This window comes from Euprymna scolopes, chromosome 6, assembly GCF_053919585.1.
Source record: "Euprymna scolopes isolate OS-2025 chromosome 6, ASM5391958v1, whole genome shotgun sequence".
NCBI lineage: Eukaryota > Metazoa > Mollusca > Cephalopoda > Sepiida > Sepiolidae > Euprymna > Euprymna scolopes.
The window spans coordinates 164,953,632-164,973,163 of record NC_136487.1 but is presented as its reverse complement, the minus strand read 5'-3'; positions in this window follow the sequence as shown (position 1 = coordinate 164,973,163).

The window sequence follows — 19,532 nt, the reverse complement described above, 5'->3', positions numbered from 1 at the left end:
ATGGGACTACTTCACTCTCCCCTGGACCAATATGCTCGTACTCCTTCCGATAATGGACTGTTCATGTTGTACCAAATTCCCTTTTCCTAAAAGTATCTCCATATAATTATCATTCACCATTCAAAAAAAACTATTTTCAATATTTGTGCTGAAAAGTAAAATAAGTGTCTGTTCACAGCTGAACATTTCGCTTACCGTATTTCATTTTCTCTGATGATTAAAAATACATGGATTAAGGAAATCTACATACCCCTATCTAAATATTCCTTTTGTCAAACAATCAATTCCTAATTTGAATGTATATCTATGTGTTGTTTTTTTCAGAATTTAAATATAACCACTAAACTTATATATATATATGTATATATATTGATATATATATATATATATATATATATATATATATATATATATACTCGTGGGTGTATGTATGGACCCACGCCTGGGTATGTGCATAAATATATGTACATATAGATACTTATATTCTTATATACACATGTATATATGTATCACATATATAATTGTGATTATATTACAGGTTTTATTACATAATTTTATTAAATAATTTTACATAATTTTCTATGTTTTTATTTATGGAATATTAGTGTCTGATTTACTTTCTATATACATTTAGGGCCAATTCTTCCGGCGACATTTTGAATATTAGCTAAGCTTCGATTACCGATCCTTCTGCGAGTAATGTTAATTTCTAGTGAATCAACTTACTGCTAGATTCATTATTTACTTTCTCTCTTGCAATTTAATCTTACTTGTCGCCTTTTATGCACATGCTGTATAGTTACAGACTCATTAATTTACTTTCTTAAAAACTGTTTTAATATGATAATACATCAGTAAAATTATATTTTCTAGAAGTGTAAGCCATTTTGAGTTTCAGAACAGTTTCAGATGGTTCGCTGTTACACACAAGTCCTGGGAGGGGACTTGTTTGTAGTAGACAGTTCCACAGAACAAAATATTCTTACCGTGTCGAAACCCGAAAAATAACATGTGAAATTGCCCCAGAAAAGGTTTAATATTTATGAAACAATTCTAGTTTCTGATTGTTTTGTAGCAGAAGTGAATTAATTTGATTCGTCAGTTCTTAGCAGCATCGTTTATAAATAGAATCGTCCGACTGTTTGGGATCATACTCCATTACTCTCTTGAGATGATGGGATGTGTCTCCTAGCGGCTTCGGCTGCATGGGGGCAGGGTAGTACCAGTCAAGAATTCGTCACTTGACACTCAGCCCAACAGGTGACGGGCCGGGAACCGGCCCAGCACCTGTTGGACTTAGGTACATCGCCTGGGTAATACCTAGGAGGTCCACCCTCCCAGGCCTTGCCACCGGGCTTTTCGGTGGGGCAAGTTTATTGCTTGCTGCCTGAGGCGCCCCGACCGGGGAATGCCGACGGGGTTACTCGGGCAATTTTTAGAATTGCAGGAGTGCCATTCCTTTAGGGGAGCCTGCGGGTATCCCACTTTCCAGGCCTTGTGCCAAATAATGCTGATGTGAGCAGCATTTAAATAAATACCCCATTAATCTCTTGAGATTATAGGATGTGTCTTCTCGCGGTTTCGGCTGCATGGAGACAGGGTAGTACCAGTCAAGTATTCGTCACTTGAAACTGAGCCCAACAGGTGACGGGCCGGGAACCGGCCCAGCACCTGTTGGACTGAGGTACACCGCCTGGGTAATACCTAGGAGGTCCACCCTCCAAGGCCTTGCCACCGGGCTTTCCGGTGGGGCAAGTTTATGGCTTGCTGCCTGAGGCGCCCCGACCGGGGAATGGCGACGGGGTTACTCAGGCAATTTTTAAAATTGCAGGAGTGCCCCTCCTTTAGGGGAGCCTGCGGGTATCCCACTTTCAAAGCCTTGTGCCAAATAATGCTGATGTGGGCAGCATTTAAATAAATACCCTATTACTCCTCCAAAATATTGCAACATCCGCCCTATTTTTTATAATGGAGAAGTCCCTTGTGTTTGTTCTGCTCAAAATTAAATATATATTTTTATATTTACTTAGACATAAAAAAAATTTGAACTAATTTGGATCTTAGAATTTTAGCATTTAAAACGACGCCATTTTTAATTGTGTTCAAATGTTAAAAAGGAAAATTACAAAGATTTTTTTCTCCTAAGAAAAAAATATTAGTAGGTTAAAGTGTTAATACAAATAAAATGGATACAGATTAACGTCTTGTCCAGGACTATTTTATATATATATATATAGAAATCTATATACTGAGCATAATCCCTAGGGGTTTCCGCTGATATTCATGCAAAAAAGTAATAGCCTTCTCATAAGTGGAACTTCGCTGGTCTGTATTTTGTATATATAGAAATCAATATACATACAGGGCAGTGAAAGAAAAAAAATATTCAGTCGAATTCACCAACAAGTTTGGAGAAATAACGTTGTAGCTTTATCTCGTTTTCTACGAAATGGCATTTCATATGCATATGCCTAGATCTTTGTTTGATCACCGTGCTCTGTGATAAGACTATACTGGCTTGATTATCACAATTAATTACCACGCGCCTTGTAATCAATTCTGGCTCTAAAATAGTCTTCAGGATATTTTTAAGGTAGAGTGCTTCTTGGGTCGTGTGTGTGATCGCGATAAATTCTGATTCACACGTAGAGAGAGAGATACAATTTGTTGCTTTTTAGATTTCCATGAAATAATAGGCCCATTTTCCGAGAGTCTGAAACAATATCCAGATACACTCCTGCGATCTTCTTCGTTTGCCCAGTCTGAATCCGAAAAACCTTCTAATTTAAGGGGATTTCTTGATTTTCTAAATACTAACTTCTGTTCCTTAGTTCCTTTTAAATAACGTAGGACTTGTTTAGCTCTGTTTAAATCCTTCATTGTCAGTCGTGATAATTTTTGTGACAGTTTCGTTACTGTATAGCATATGTCCGGCCTGGTTGCAGTCATCAAATATATAAGACTACCTATAATTTCGCGATATTGTGTGTCATTTATTATTTCAGATTCTGTGTGTATACTTTTTATTAATATCATTTTCGACCGGTGTAGAGCGTTTATTGCACTCTTCCATTCAAAATTTTAATAGTAGTTCGTCGATGTACCTCGATTGAGTCATCGTAACAACTCCTTTGCTTTGAGTAAATTCTATCCCCAGAAACCAGGATATTTTGCCAAGATCGGTCATTTTGAATCTTTTACTTAATTTGTTCTTAACATCAGTCATCATTATGTCACAATTTGATGCGATTAGAATATCCTCGACCCACAAAACCAAAATCAGTAGTGTATCGTCTTTGTGTTGGGTATATAAACAGGGGTCTACAGCGCATTGTCTAAATTGTTGTTTAATAATATAATCATGGAACACTGTGTTCCAACACTCAGCACTCTGCTTTAGACCATATAATGACTGGTTAAGTCGCCACACGCTATTGTTTATTTTTCATTATAAATCCCTCTGGAAAGGTAATATAAATTTCACAGTCTATTGAGGCATTCAAATAAGCATTTTTTACGTCCATTTGATGGATGTTTAGGTAAAATTGTGATGCGACATGCAGTAAAACTCTGATTGTCGTTAGGTTTGTGGTCGGCGACAACGTAGAAAAGTATTCTTTACCGTAAATCTGAGAGCACCCCTTAGCAACAAATCTTGCTTTGTACTGTTCTACGCCTGACGCTGTACACTTTATGTAAATACCCACCTGGTAGAAATAACATGTTTATCTCTCGGGAGAGGCACTACCGTATAGGTATCATTTTCGGTTAAGGCATCTATTCCTTTTTTCATGGCAATTTTCCATTCATCACACTATTCTGAATTAATTGCTTCGTTGAAGCTTCTTGGCGCATATTCCATTGAACAGCAATAGTCGATTTGATAATCCTTTATATCGTCGACCACAAAAAAATCGGGTTGTCTTCTCTTTCTTTCGGGATATCTCGACTTTATCATCATCATCATCATCATCATCATCATTATGGACACTCTCGTCTCCGTCATTTTTATTGTTTTCGTTTGTTCTAATTATTTGAGGTAATATAATTCCATCCTCTTCATATGACGGGGTTTCGTCTTTACAATTAAACGTGTCTGTGAATTTTACACACCGGATTCTTTTTATTTTATTTTTTTTTTCTGGAAAAAATATTAAATTGGCTGAACCGTTTTTATCGTATCCAAGAAATATACCTCTGTCAGCTTTAATATTTTATTTACTCTTTTTCTTTATCTATGCGAAGCAAGTTGAACTTGCTTAAATTTAGGGGTTTTTTTTACCGCAGAAAGATTCATATGGAGTTTTAGATAAGGTTTTGTTAAAAACCCTGTTGCGTATATAGGCGGCCACCAAAAGTGCATACGTCCTGAGGTTTTTAGTGAGTTTTGATTCAATGAGTAGGAATCTTGCCATTTCAAAATGTGTCCGCCACGCACGTACAGCAGTCCCGTTTTGGTGTGGCGATCTAGGAGCTGATTTTTCATGCCTGATATGATGGTTAATGAGTAACAATTCAAAGTCTTTATTGGTAAATTCAGTACCGTTGTCAGAGCGAATACACTTGATTTCACCGTAGGGAGCCATGTCGGCTAGATATTTCTTAGTTGCTAGCAGTATATCAGATTTTTTCTTTAAAAAATAAACTATTATTAAACCTGAATGATCATCTACGAAATTCAACACATATCTATAATGTTCCCTGGCCATCGGTTCTACGGCACCGTTCAAGTCACAATGCACGTTTGATAGGATTTTTTCTGGTATCGTGCTTTGATAGTTTGTCATTTTCCCTTGCGTACAGACGTCGCAGTTGAAGGGTTTTAATGTTTGTATTTGCATTCCATCAACTACAGTCGGCAACTTTTAAATATCAGGAATATTGCAGTGTCCAAGAATTTTAGGCCATGTCTGTAGATCATGGCAGGCGGTTTTTGATGGGACTACGCTATTTAAATAATATAGTCTTCTATTTTCTTTAATGTCGAATACAGTTCCAGTCGGGTATACCAGTTTGGATTTATTGGGGCTAAAGTTTATATTTGCACCTTATTTTGTGGCAGCTTGTACAGAAAATATATTTTGTTTAAATTTTGGGATTAGAAAAGCGTTTTCTAGAATACAGAAACACTATTAACCTGTATTGTTCTTTAGCGAGATGTTCGTATTGCTTCTTTTTAAAACAATATCATTGACTCGACTCCCGTCAGCTAGTTCTACAAAATGATTTTGTGGCTTAAAGTTGGGATCAAAATTGATAAAATCAGATTCATTTGTAATAACATGTGCCGTGGCCCCACAATTTACATGAAAATTATTATTGCTTGTTGACGCATCAAATGTACACGAAAATAAAAAAATGTATGTTCGCTAACAGAGCTCTCTACATTTTTAATGTAGTCGCTATTTTGAGTCCTGTATCAACATTGGAAACTCTTGTGATTAGGTTAGTTCAGTGTATAAAGAAATAATTATGGGTTTTCCTTTCGATAAATAATACTCTCTCAATATGTTTAATGCGTTGTAGCCGTCGTCCAGGGCTTCTCTCATTACCAGTGGTAGACTTAAGTCATCTAAACACTGTATTAATTCCGCAAATACAGTTGCGTTCTTTTCAATGAAGTCGGGGTCATTTCTGTTTTCAGGTTGTGTTTGTAGTTCTTTGTGTAGCTTTTGGATTCGTAAATATCCCAGAAATTAAACTTGCCAAGATTCGAATTTTGATTCGGATCCATCGAAATAAAGACGCACGCTGGGCCCATACCCTCTAGAAGTGTAAGCCATTTTGAGTTTCAGAACAGTTTCAGATGGTTCGCTGTTACACACAAGTCCTGGGGGGACTTGTTTGTAGTAGACAGTTCCACAGAACAAAATATTCGTACCGTGTCAAACCCCGGGAAAGATCATGTGAAATTGCTCCAGAAATGTTTACTATTTATGAAGCAATTCTGGTTTCTGATTGGTTTGTAGCAGAACGTGAATTAATTTGATTCGTCAGTTCTTAGCAGCATCGTTTATAAATAGAATCGCCCGACTGTGTGGGATCATACCCCATTACTCCTCCAAAACATTGCAACATATGTTGTTATATATCTAATTTTTTTATATATTGCCTTTGTCCGGCCAGCAACTGGTCTTTATAACACCATCCGGCCTTCGGGTTCGAATCAGCTGCCCACATCCTGTATAAATCTTCAATGAACACAGATAAAAAGTATTAAAACAAGAAGTTGCATGAGAGGATAAAACAGATACACAGACAGCAGTTTTCACACAATTTATTATTGCTTTCATTTTTCATTTGTATTTGGAGATTATTGCTTATATAGGCTTTAGGCCGCTTTGCTAGGTACATACTAATTCAACATTATCTGTAATGGTGGATCTTGAGTCGGGTTTAACTATTCATATATTGGACTAAACAAATACCTATTCGCATTACATGTAAAAGATGCTATGTAATATTCAGCCTAGAAGATTGTGTTCCACAGAAACTCAGTACTACGAAAGAAACTCTGTTCATGGAATGTTCGTTAAGCTTTAGGCATGGATAAAGGACGAGGGGCACTGTTGAGACCGTGATATCTACACGAGTTGTTGCACGGGGACTATAGATTGCAGCTTAGTCGCACATCAACCATAAAAGTGACGGAAGATCATAGGTAAACTCGCAACGTATTCTCAGTGAAAAAGGTAATTTTTGACCTCCATAATATTATTTAATGTTTGCTGTAATGCAATATCGTACATTTTTTTCTTATATTGTCGTAAAGTCATCGCAAGGATTTAGAAAGTTGCAACTTAATTTAACATATGTGTCCGTAATGGATTGTAATATCTTTCTCATTAACTATTGAACGTAACCACGCAGAAAACTGTCATTTCATTGATAGATGCCTACGTGGAAATAGTTGTCCAGATAAGATGGGCATGCTAAGCGATAGCAAGGTTCATGTTCGAATTTTGTGAAAACTGAAATCGATCACAGCAGACACCGGAAATCATGTCAGCGATACATCTTTCGACAAACTGATTATCGGAAACCTTAATTCGTATTCATTATCACCCAATCATAAGCATCACTACTTAAGCAGAAAGTGTGATTGCTTTTTTGTTTTCGTTTACAGATAATCAAGATCAACGTTGATCAATCAACTGTGAATTAATGTCAACAACATTAAAAAAAATGATTGAACTGATGAATCATTTCTATATGGAAAATAATTATCTACAAGATTATTCTATTAAAATGATAGTGTAAGCAGTATCGTTGAATCTGAAGACAAGACGATAGCTCCACACTCTAATGCAAAACACTATTAGAGTCCGAAGTTTCTTTATAAGTACGATGATACCATTGAAGTGGTGGAATTTCGTTATTATTATGTTAACACGGGTTTTACATCTAAAAGTGTAATTATCTGGGTTAATCAGCGCACATTCCATTAAAATACCAGTAAAACAAGCACTAGGATGCAGGGGTGTAAAGATAGGTCAAAGGTTAACGTTCATCGATATCACGTGATTGTTTTAGCTAGAGACATTTCTCAACCCTTCTCTCAGGGAGTAACTTGTTAAATAGACATTTCTATGATGCCGCAATAATGCTCCACCTGTGTCGAATGTTGGCTTTGCATAAGGAATTATACTGTCAAGTAATATTAATTTCTTGCACGATAATAACATTAGGCATCCACTTGTATTATTATTATGAACAAGCCGAACCTGTGGGAATCCCACAGGGAACTCATATGCATATAATCTATTGATGTTGGCATTAAGCACTTGTTCACCATAAATAGAGATGCCCTGATATTATTGTAGCTCTTTTGTTAAATCTTCAAAAGAATTTATCTAAGCTATAAGAGGCACACAAGGTAGTTCGGTTGTAAAATACATTTTAATATGATATTTTAATTCTTGAAAGTTTCGTATATATGAATGTAGAGTTAAGGTTATATCAATTTTTAGTTATAAAGTTACGATCTCGAAAATAATAACTATTCATATGAATCCGGGGCACCAGCTTTAATCGAACTCGAAACCAAAATTATGAAACCAATATATATATATATATATATATATATATATATATATATATATATATATATATATACGCATATTTATATTTATATATATATATATAATATATAATATATATATATATATATATATATATACTAGCAAAAGTACCCGTCGTTGATTGGGTTCAAAATACCTATAGAAAATGGACTCTGATTTATGAAAGTATGATAGGTTATGAACAGGAAGCATTATAAAGAGATAACTTCGAATTTGGAGGTATCAAAACCAAAGCAACATATGAGGAAAGTAAAAATAAACCCATAATTTATTATACAATACCTGTTCACATTGAAACACGTATCACAATATTCTGTGGATATATATATATATATATATATCTAAAAACTTGTTTAACTTTGTGATATGTTTCCATTCTATGGAGGTCAGGCGCGAACGAACACCCCATAATTTTATTATACCATATTTCTTCAAACTGAAATATAATTATCAAAGTAGACTTACGCAGATAGATATGAAAAGACTATAACGTTTGATCTATTTCCCTTCTATGAAGGCTGGGCGCGAACGTAGACCTGCTCAATTTTATTATACCATCCCTATTTATATGAAAACATGCTTATCAAAGTATTATTATGTACATCTATATCAAAAACACTTGTAAACGTTTTGTTTTAATTTTTAAATGTTTTATTTCCATACTTTCTGAACGAGGCGCGTAAGCAGACCCCACAATTTTAATGAATCATCATTATGCCAGATCAAACATAACCATTCATGTGTCTCGATAATCTTCTATCATTATATGTAATCAATGTTCTATAAGCATATTCTTGGCCAGGCACACCCACAGACGTTCAGCTTTATATATATATATATATATATATATATATATATATATATATATATATATATATATATATATATACATGTATATATATATATATATATATATATATATATATATATACTTGAATTGATCCAGGTTAAAGGTGACAAGAAGAATGTACCGAAAAGGTTATTTTTCATCTACCTGACAATCCATTTGATAATTCTGAATAACAAGAAACACAATATGAGCAAAAAAACGATGACCACTATCTTGCAAAATTCATTATGTGCCTTTTAAAGATATATAACACTTTTCCAAATATCACAATATACTTCAGAACATTTTTTATGAAACGGCGGAACTTATGCAACAATCTGGTAATATGTAGATTGTGTGTGGCATACACATGATGGATCCAAATATGTGACCGATAAAATTAATAGTTCATACAGATATTTGAACACATTTTTCCAAATCTGACACGCATTCACGGCGAAATACTATATTTGTTTAAACTAAATTATCATATCCTGATGTACTGCTTCCACTTCTGATCAATACTCGGTAAGTTCTCTCTTATAAACGAGTAGAAAACCTACGTCAGAATCTTTTTAATCTAATAAGCTATGCCCCTTTCTGCTCCTTTCTGCCGCTTTATAACTGACGTTGCCAGTCTATCTTTCTCTGTCATGAGTTTCATCACAGGTGCTCAATCGAACTTCACTTTGTATTCCTTCTCTGTAAATAATCTAATGCACACACAAGTATTGCTACAAATACCTTTTTCTATAGCAAAAAATCTGTTTCTTACAAATGCTCGTCTGTGGCGGCAATATGACGAACTGCTACCCAACTGACTAATATATGCTCGTTTCTCTTTCAAATGGAAACAAATTCTTGTTGATCGGTCCTAATAAAAGAATTAATGTTCATCCAATTTTCAGCATAAGCGATAATCATGATCTTTTGACCTTAATCCTCATTGACCATTTATGCATTGAATGGTTTGCGATCCTTGAGAAGCCGGGAAACCATCATAAATAAATAATGATTAATTATAGATGGATTGACAGACAAAGACTCTTATCGTGATGCACAGTCGGATGACAAAAATTACGTATGTAATTAATATCATTTCCATACGATTCAGCGTTTTCATCTTTGTCATAGAATTTTCCATTAAACAACTGACAATCTCATTAACCTTAATCTGAAATGTCTTTTATGAAGGAAAACGTATTACTTCGTTCTACTGAATAAAAAAAACTTATCTAACAAGAACATTTCCATGAGAACATTTCATATCCAAGCTAATCTAAAGCAATCACTTTATTCACATATGAAAGCAATTACTTTGTACTGTTAGTGCTGATGTATGAATTGGGGATGGGGGGAGTATTGCTGAATTCATACGCATTCAAAAATCACTTGCAATGTTTTATTGTTAATGTTTTTCATATTGCGACGTACACTGTCATTTATTTACAAATATGAATACACATTAACATTAACTACGGGATTCTTGTAATTGCCGTCAAATTAACTAGTAGAAAAATATTTATTATTATTATTATTGTTATTATTATTATTATTATTATTATTTGCTCAGAAAGAGCTTTCACACAGGTCATCAAAGATCTCCTTTAATGCAACCTGTTGTGTTCCCTTGAAGCTGAGTGACAAGTGTCCTCATATTTTCTTGTACTCTCCACCTCTTTCGATAGCAATTGCAAAACAATTTACATTTTCGCAACAGCTGCTTACCATTGATATCTCGTTGGCAGTGGATATTGCTTTTTACTGGAATTTGAGTGAGAGTAAGTCTCCAGAATATTCCAGTTCTCGTCGCACTTATGGAGTGGGGTCTGGTCAGTGCTCACTCCTCGATATTTCCTTCTTTCTTGAAAACTTGGCTATTCGGACTCACTCTGTTTTGGGGAGGAGGGGAATAATGCGGGGTGAGGATAGGATTAGAGAACTTATATGTATTCACTTTCAATGTCATTATTATTAGCAGTAGTAGTAGGAGTAGTAGTAGTAGAAGTAGAGGTAGTAGTAGTAGTAGTAGTAGTAGTAGTAGAAGTAGTTATCGTATGGCTCACAAGGGGCTTTCAAACATGTTATCAAAGATCATTCATTGAAGAAAACCGGTGGTGTTCCCTGTAAGCATAGTGACAACAAGTCTTCCCAGATTTTCAGTAATCTACATACTTTCTAATACCATTCGCACCTGAGTTTGTTTTATCGCAACAGCGGCTTACTATTGATTTCTCGCTGGCAGCAGACATTGGCCTCCACTTTAATTTGCGTGACAATAAGCCTTCCCAAGGTCCAAGGTCTCTTCGCACTTATCCAACGGAGGTCTTGTCAGTGGTCTCTCCTCAGTATTTCCATCCTCCTGCACTCTTCTCGGCTATTTAATATCGCTGTTTTGGTGGCCGTTGATGGAGTAATGGGAGATGGCGAGGGTTTTAGAGCATTTGCATATTTTCAAGTTTAATGTTCTTAGTTTCATGTTACGCGTCTTCATGTTTTTCCTCCGAAGCATGTACTCATGTGGCTCATAGTATTCGCATCTAGGGATTTTCTTTAATATTTCAGCTGTTTTCGTTCTTGTTATTCGCTGTACATTTCCAGCAATTTCTCTGATTCCAATTTCTCCTATCCTTTATTCAAAGCATTTAGAAATTCTTTTTAGTGTTCCTACTACTAAAGGGATTACCCTAGTTTTAGTCCTCATCGATATCCATTTAAGCTATCTCGTTAGCTTGGTGCATTTGCTCCGTTTTCCTTTGTCTTTGATTTCTACCCTTTTGTCAACTGGAACAGCGAAATCTACAATTTGATGGGACTTTTCTATCTTAGAAATTATTTTGATTTCCGGTCTTCTTGCTGGGATGGGTTTATCTGTTGGTGTGTCCATGTTCTATACCATTTTGTGGTTCTCGTTTTCAAGTACTACCGCCGGTTTATGCTTGTGCCATTTGTATGTTTGAGATGCAGATGTTTGCATAATTCTTAGTGCACTGCTTTCCATACTTGGACATGTCTGTTATTTTATCCCTTTCGTTCCTTTTTGCTACATCCCTTACCATATTGGCTATTTGTCCACAGAGACTGCATTTGCTGTTTACATGTGTTGTATATATATGATTGATTTGATTTGCTTTATTCTTATTGAATTATCTTCTGCTGCACTCATTAGGGATTCAGTTTCTCTGAGTAAATAACCATTTCGTATCCATGTTCATGTGCCTTATTCTCATCATTGCGTATTTTTATGATCTTCAGTGCAGTTGTTTCTCTTCCCATTTTTTCTTCGTTTTATCCGGTGTCTCTTTTTGTTGATTAAATTTGTTATCGGCAGCTTCAGTCACTCTCGGTTCTTCTTTTTTGTCCCTCAGTCCTCATTAAATGAGTGATTTTTCTGACAAAGGGTGAAGAAAAAGCTGCTTGAAGGTGGGTAGTACATAGTGAACAGTAGTCTGTGATGTCGGAAAATCTTCGTTCTCTATGTCTGTCCTTGTGGCCATGTCACTAGTAAGGGGGCTGGAGGTAAATGTTTTGTTTGGGCTGACGTTATCCGCCTGATAGTCAGGGGCACGATCCTTGGATTAACCACTAAGGAGGCTGTCCTATAAGCAGGCGCAAGGTACTGGGACTGCTGTATTGCCATTTGGTGAGTGGATCCGGACAATGCAGTAGTCTCTAGTGGGGCCTCACAATTCCATACTAGTGGGTAATTGTTACGGCTTTACCTTTTCGTATGCTACAAAAATAATGTCCTGCCTTTTTCTCCCTTGCTTTTCCTCTCTGTACTGCTCTAACCAAATATGCCGACCTGTTCAACAAATCCCAAAACCTCCATATGAAATATCTCCAGAAAAAAAAAAACTCGAATAAACCTAGAACCCCATCTCCCAACGTAGACCCCTACTACCAGGTCTCCTTCTCCAACATCAGGGGTCTACGTTCCAACCTTCCAGAGATTAAAACACAATTACAGAAGACGAAACCGAACATATTATTTCTAAGCGAAACTGGAATAGGGCCGACCACTTCCCTAGATGAGTTCATAATTAACGGATACTCTAATTTAATAGTTAAATCTGATCCCCAAGATCGCTAAGGGATTAGAATGTGTGCCTACATTAAAGATGATTTCCCGTGTTGCAGGGATATCTCTAGAGAAGATCCTAACTAACCATATATGTGATTCAGGGTTGCACTTGCTAACACCGCTGCATTTATATTTGCCCTGTATCGGCCCCACAACAGCGGAATTACTATCTTTAAGAGTATATCTGAGAAAATAGAACACATCCTGTCTGCACATCCCTCGGCTAACATCAAACTTATTTGGTGACTTCAACGTCAATCACGTGGAATCGCTGACCCAATCAAATCAAACACGAGATGAGGAGAGGTTTTTTCATGATTTTGCCATTGCTTATGACCTCACTCAGATTGTTCGCGAACCCACCCGTGTTCCCGATACACCCGGTCAATATGCAAGCCTCCTAGACCTTTTTCTCTGAACTTCCCCTGAGCTATGTTCATATTCCCTTCATTCTCCTCTAGGATCCATCGACCACTTCACTGTATCAGTAAAGATAAACACGAAATGTAATAAGTCCCCAGACGTACCCCTTCACCGTACTGTATACCGATACTTTAAGGCTGACTGGGATAGTTTCCGTACATTAATATTTGATTTTCCTCTGCACTCACTGTTTAAACAGGAAGTGTCCTCTATTGTATCAGATCTGACCGAATGGTTAATTGTAGGCATAGACCAATTCATACCATCTTAAAAATTCCCCAAAAAACTAACACCCAGCCATGTTCTCCCCAGAATGTGCTGCTGCTATCGTGCATAGAAATCACTTTTTCCATAGCTACCAACGTTATAGATTCACTGAGACTAAAACTGCTTTCAGGGCTGCCAGCAACCACTGTAAAATAGTAATAAAAAATAAAAGAGAGCTATATGACTTGTCTGTTAAATCCAAGGTAGCTGATCAGCTGCTTGGTTCCCACCAGTTTTGGCAAATAAAAAAATAGGATCCTGAACAGAAGTGTGCGTTCTATCCAAACTGTTATCAATGGACCAGAGGTCATCTCATCAGGGTCAGACAAGGCCAAACTATTTGCAAAGAACGTTGCAGATAATTCTACCCTATGCAACGAAGGCCATCAACTCCCCATATTTCCTCCTATAACACAGAACACGCTAGGTAACATACAAATATCCGTGCATGAGGTCGCCAAGCTAATCAAGAACCCTGATTCCAGTAAAGCAACTGGCCCTGACGGTATCTCAATTATAGTGTTATAAAAGCTTCAACCAGAACTGGCTCCCATACTTACGAAACTGTTTAAGCGTTGCCTTCAGGAGAAGTGTTTCCGACTCCCTGGAAGCCATAATCAGTTTGCCCTGTATTTAAGAATTCAGGTGATAAGTCATCTCCCTCTATATACAGACCAATAATTCTCCTGTGTGTTATGAGTAAGTTGCTGGAATCCATATTAAATAGAGAAATAGCCTACCGCCTCAGCAGAAACAACCTTTTTAGTGACACATAATATTGTTTCCGCTCTGCAATATCTACCTCAGATGTGCTGACGATTATATCTCACAGGATTAATGAATTTCTTGACAAAGGCTTTCATTTCTAGGGCAATTGCTCTTGACATATGAAAAGTCTTCTAGAAAGTATGGCATAAGGGTCATCTTCACAAGATTTCCAGCCACGGTATAACTTGAAATGTTGTCTCAATCATTAAATCATTTCTCTCCGATAGGCTCATAAGAGTAGTGGTTGATGGACAAAAATCGGAGGCCTGCAGTATTAATGCTGGAGTCCCTCAAGGGTCAATCCTGAGCCCAACTCACTTTTTGATCTACATCAATGACCTCCCTAAAGACATACTTAAATCATTCGTTGACATCTATGCTGATGACACGTCCATCTACGGCAACACATCAACGGCTGTAAATGACAAAGTTCTCTCTGATTCTCTCTCCTCTGATATCGAGCGCGTGGTTCAGTGGGGGAAGACGTGGCTGGTTACCTATAATTCATCAAAAACCAAACTCCTATCCTTACATCATCAACGCTCTGATCCCCATCTGGCATCAATTGGGATAGATGGCTCTCGTGTGAGAGACGCCCCGTGTTTTGACAAGCTTCTGGGCTTGACCTTTACTCCTGATCAGAAATGGAACACGTACATCACGTCTGTTGCAAAGGTCGCTTGAAAGATGGTGAGATCCTTCTACCGCTCCAGAAGATATCTCACTACTGGTGCAATTTTCTATCTATATAAAAGCCAAGTACGTCCAAAGATGTAATACTGCTGCCATATCTGGGCAGGAGCTTCTAAAAACAGTCTATCCTGGCTTGACAGAGTACAAGATAGACTTCGTGGCATAGTGGGGGATACACTTTTCTCTACCCTACAACCTCTCTCCAACAGAAGAGACGTTTCGAGCCTATCCTTGTTTATCGTTATTTCCATGGCAGGTGCTCGTCTGAACTCCAATCTCTGATCCCCCCTTCGCCAATCTTTCACGAAAAAACACCCGTCTAGCCGAATCCACCGTGAAAAATTTCCCCACTCTTTATCTGTGCCCAAATCAAAACGTGGATTCCATGAACAAAGCTTCTTTTTTAGAACTGCACGCCGTGGAACTCTGTTCCATCTGCCTGTTTCCCACCTGACTACCACTTGGATGTGTTCAAGTCCAACGTTAACAAATTCCTAATGAACTTCTCCCTTAAGTAAGCACTTCATCAAATCCCCACACTAACGTAATGAACGTACTTGCAATAACCCATATCCTCGAGTGGCTTCCGGGCCTTGATAAGTGGTGACCACTGTGTAAAAAAAAAATTATCTTTATTATGTCTATTGATTTAATGGCGTCTACTTCCAGAACTCCCAAGTATTTATAGACGTATGCTCCCCTAGTGGTCTCATGTCTCTTTGGTTTTGGTAGTCCCATGCTTTCGGTCATGTACAGTTTTCCCTTGTAGTAAGGGCTTTTCCATGCCAAACCGTATTTGGATATCCTGGCTGAAGATCCCTTTTGGGTGGTTTAGTGTCCTTGCAAAAAATTGTACATCGACCATGTATATCAGGTTTTTCCTTTTTTTCTCAGTATTAGGTGACGTGTATCCGGCTTGGCACTTTCTCAATATATAGTTTAGGTGCTTCATGGCAATGATGAAACAGTGTTGTTGTTATTATTATTATTATTATTATTATTATTATTATTATTATTATTATTATTATTATTTACTAAGGGTTTTTGCATGGTTCAACATCAAATATTTCTTTGGGAGCATAACCTGTGGTGTTTCCTAGAGTCTTGGTTACGACGGGTTTTCCGATTTCCAGTGTTATATATTCGGGGGTGTCATAAAGGAGATTTTGTCAAGGAGATTCGTGTACGTGATCGTCTAGTTTCTAATCTTATTGTTCATGTCGTCGTGGGTGTGTGTTTGTGTACATGCATTTCTTAACATACCTTTATTCATGTGTCGTCGGTTGTTCCTCTGGTTTTCATTGTCTCTTGGAGGGGAGCTGGCATGTTGGATGAAGAATTCACTCCAAGACGATGAAATGGTTTTATAGTTTTTATTCACCTTCCAAAGGTCGACACAGAATGGAGGTGAACCTTGCTTGTTTGATGATACACGTCAGCGTCCTCCCCATCCCAGGGGGGGGGGGACAGCTGAAAAGCCGTCTGTCTTATTCAACACCCGAAACCAAACTGCCAAGAAAGAATCAGCTAACCTCATCACATGATACCACGTCATCTGGTCAGCTGACCCTTCTTTTGCAAACGTGTCCACTGTCCACGTTATTCACCTCTCTCTCTCTCTCTCCCTCTCCCTCTCTCTTTCTCTATTCTCTAATAGAGACACACAGAGAGAAAATAGAAAGAGTAAGAAAGCCAGAGAGGGGGGGAGAGATGCTCTTTAACATTCCTCCACCCCTTTTTTATCAAAATGTATGGCAAGCCATACATTTTTAATAACTAACTAACTAAAAAAAATAATTATGTCCGAAGTACATCTTTATTTTTTCACTTTCCGGACTCACCCCTTTTCCAAGAAAGATCAGGCACCAGTACTCTTCTACAACACTATCAACCCTTCTGCTGCTTCTCAAAAGTCCCTCCTAGACATTAACTTGCTTCCAAGTTAGACAAAGATACAGCTTTGCAGATATACATCTTGTCTAGGCGGTCGCATTGTTGGATATTTTCCACTGACTCTGCTCTTTATTTGGACCACTTGGCCAAACAAATGGAGACTCCATTTTCGATCACTTTTTCGAAATGGGGCCAGCATATCGCAATTACGACCAGAACGTCGGATGCTCCATGTTGGTGGTAGCTTTATCGCATGGGGACTCGAACCCCAGACCATCAGATTAAAAGTCTGATGCTCTACCGACCCAACCATCCCACTCGCGTTCTCGACTTTCAGCATAGGCCTAAGTCCCAGTTTTTTTTTCCTTTACTGTAATGCCCTGACGTCTTTCTCTGAGTGGTCCTATTACTGGAGCTTTGTTCTATTCAATCTACTACTTCGGGACTTCACAAAGCTCTTCTACTAACTCCCTTGGTTGGTCTAAGTCAAGATACGCCTTCACACTGATTCACTCGGAGCCTGTTTGAGTTCCTGGAACCCGACAAGATACGGAATCATCACTCCCTAACTAATGCGCCATTGATTTCTAACTAAGTAGTTTTCCCTTTGTGATTTTTCCGCATTCCCAGCAAGTCCCAAGATTCCAACCCAGATATCCCTCACACATTCCTCTAAAAAAATAAAAAAATAATAAGGCTCTATCTTGTCCCTTACGTAATCTGCATCTTTCCCTTTCTTCTATCTCCCCGTGATTAGGCTTGGTACCGACTGTCCAGTCGCTCCGTACCCTGAGGAATTATCGCGACCTCGCACGCCAGACTTTTGTTGGACAAGACTTATTGCCGTTGCTTGGGCCTACGTGGCATCTTCCAACTCACTGGAACCACTAGTATTGTTTTAACAGGGTTCTCATTACTCTAAAATAGTATTTCCCCTGCCAAATTTTCTAATTTGTGACAATACCGTGGCTTATAAAAAAAAAATAAAACAACAGAAAAAACTGCTTTCTACAGCCTAATCGCCTTGTAATTCTCATGAAAAAAAATGCAACTACGCGCTAAACGTCCCTAAAATATAACTAAACCAACCCAATCTATTCCAAAATAATTTAATTTAATAATACCAATTAAATTCACCCAGCATGTTTTTTTTTTTAATTTTGGTACCTTTAATTCACAATATGGTAACATTTTATTTTCCTAAGTACTTGCATACATATTTCATTCATCTTCTCTTGAGCGATTCGTAACATAATGGCCACGTCAGCCATTGCACCCCCTCTGCCCCTTACACCATGTCAGAGGGCATTTCATTTGCTCCCTGAAGTTGATTACAACTAGATCCGCTCACGCTGGACAGAATACATTCCGTTCACTGCTATGTCAGAAAAAAACTTTCTTTTTTTTTTCCAAAGTCGGTAAGCGCAACCTGCCTTGAAGACACATAGCTTCACGGAAAACATCGGATTTCCACACATGAAGTACTCAAACTTGCTCCATGTTGATTCTACTCGAAATCAACAGAAATCACGATAAAAAAAATAAAATTCGAATCATTTCCCGAGAATAATGAAATTAATAACTACCCATGTAATTCAACACCTCTCCAAAATTCTAACATGCTTGCCACAGAAATTAAATTCCATTCACGCCCCACTTTTTTCTTTCATTTCTTCATATAGTTTATTTAACCCTATATTTATCCTTTTTTTTTTTTTACCTTACTTATGTGGTCAAAACGTCACTCATGTCGAATAGAACATTTATTCTACTTTTCGAAAATTGAAATTAATACCGACTGAACCTTTGACTCTTCCGAAACTTTTTTTTTTTTTTAAATCATTTATTACACTGTTTAAATCTTATTTCTTTCTCCCTATTTTATTATTACTATTTAATTAATTAAAAACACATTTTTTCTTTTATTAATCCTTCTTTCCATAGACCCCACAAGCAAGATTCCACCTCCCCATTCTGCGAAAAAAAATACATGTCACAGAGTAAGAAAATCCTGCACAATACCATTTTAGAACACATCAATTACATAAAGAAAATAAATGAAAAAAATACAAAAATATCCTATAAGCATTCAGAAAGTCCCATCTTAGCAATAAATAAAATCCAAACAACAAAATTTTGTCCACGTCAGCAAAAAAAAATTCCTACGAAAAAAATCGCACAATCAGCGAAAAAGAAAAAAAAATCATTTTACAGGACATGATCATTGTCTTTTCATCAACAGTTCATATTGTTTTTTCACTAAAAGCACATGAAGTTTCGCAGTTAAAAATTGCAACAAAAATTATTATTAACAACAAACCTTTCGTGATTGACATGTTTTTTTTTTTTTAGTAAGGTGACAGGCTCATTTCTGACACACACGTTGTAGCTAACAAGTCATATGTTCTATTTTCTTTTTCTTTTTCTTTCTTTCTGTCCTTCTGTTTTACACTTGCTGTTTAATTCAAAATTAACAATATTTTATCAGTTTGTC